Below are 1,885 nucleotides of genomic sequence, written 5' to 3'. Positions count from 1 at the left end.
CTCAGTAATTCAAAAGCTCCACATCCAGGAATGCTCTGGCATTTGGCACAACTTCCAGAAAAAGTTGTTTTCCTGGGCAGGCAACGAAAATGGCTAATATGTCTCCACTGATAGATTATGGCTTTGGATCAACTGTTGGTGGGAAGTCAGATGGACCGCCACACTCAACAGGATTACTGCGAACACTGTCAGACTGGAGGATGGCTGAGAAATGTTAGCGGTGTTATGATTGGCTGCAGATCCTCACCAAGAAGTAAACACAAACACACGTGTTTCCAGTAACATAGGAAGTGAGTTTTATTAATCACAAATTGAGTGGTAGCAAAAAAGAAAAACAAAATGAAAAAAAAAAAAGAAAACCCACAGGGACTTTATTCTGTACTATTATTATTATTTAGAAAATCGTTTTTTACATTTACTAGTACCAGTGTAGTAAAAGAGTGATGACATCACCGAGCTGAAAGACAACAGTGAGTTAGCTTAGCTTGGGCTAACACATGCTCCAACACAGGACACTTTAAAAACAACCTCAGTGTGACGTAAATAATCAGTATCTTAGTCACTGCTGACCTACAACAGACCCAGCACATCACTTCTGGTTTACAAGGCTTGAATGAATAAATCAATACAGCTGTGTGAATTACTTTCTAAATCATAGTTCTGCATTACTGGTTTTACAAATGGGGGGAAAAAATACACACTGTTACTATAAACCAGTAGTTGTTAAAAAGTTACTGCTTTGTTGGTATTTTTTATAACTCTAATATTACAGTACCACATTTGTTTACCAAAAATAAGTCCCACTATATTTAGGCACTAATATACTGTATTTCTATTTCTACTCCAACGTCCAATGGCTGACTTTCATATCTATGAAAAAAAAAAAAAAACAACATAAAAAGTATTTACAAATCTGCAGATATGTAAAGAAGTGAGGTGGAGTTTTGTGGTGACATCATTCCTCTTAAACACCAAACTTGTCAAATATGCATTTTCACAACGCACAGCCTTAAGAGAGAGAGAGAAAACAGAGAAGGCACTTAAGAGGAATGAAGGCTTATCTGTACCTGGGACATGATCCGTTTCTTAACTGTTGGGTTTTTTTGTATAATGGTACAAAGGTGTTTGTCCAACATCATTTTTAAATCAAAGATTGAGCAGTGTTTACATATTCCTATGTGCAAATGTTGGGCAGATCGTCTCTACCATGACTGGTACTCAGTTAACATTTTACCACAGCTGACACAAAAACATTCAAAACAGGTGGAGAGAAGATTGTAGAACAGCAGAGTTTTGGTTTTGTGAAACTGCTAAAAGGAGGCAAAGGGAGGGAAATTGGACGACTATAGCACAAACCTGCCCTGTGACTGTAGACTGTACATAAAAGACGGATACTCTCTATGTTTTGGCTGCAGAACCAAAAGGATATCTAATAAAACCCTGCCAATGTCTCTCATCAAATAATGTATTTAACGACTATGGGATGGTCACTTCATGGACATGGCCAGAGAAGTGTAGGTGATGGATGAGGAGTCGACATATTTTATCTTAGGCTAATCATTCTAATGTGCTGTCACATCATACAGTCAGCTTCAACCTTTCATAATTGAGATACCTGAAAATACCTGGAAGTCAGGCTACTTTAATTTGAAATCCTGGGTAAGCACTGGGGCTAGCAACAGTTCAGGTCTCATGTTTGTTGTTCACTAAAATACAACAGCACAGCAGGTGAATTTGGTTGGGTGCCACCTCTATGATCCCAGCACAGACACTGTAGTGTGAAAAAGCAAATGCAACAGGGAATGACCTGACTGTAAATGTCTGGTTACAACAGGTTTTTGGTGAATGTCTTCTGGTTGCTGTTCCTGACTGACCAATCATGTTG

Source organism: Cynoglossus semilaevis, chromosome 19 (assembly GCF_000523025.1).
Source record: "Cynoglossus semilaevis isolate Cse_v1.0 chromosome 19, Cse_v1.0, whole genome shotgun sequence".
Taxonomy (NCBI): domain Eukaryota; kingdom Metazoa; phylum Chordata; class Actinopteri; order Pleuronectiformes; family Cynoglossidae; genus Cynoglossus; species Cynoglossus semilaevis.
The sequence above is the reverse complement of the archived record's forward strand: the minus strand, read 5'-3'. Positions refer to the sequence as shown.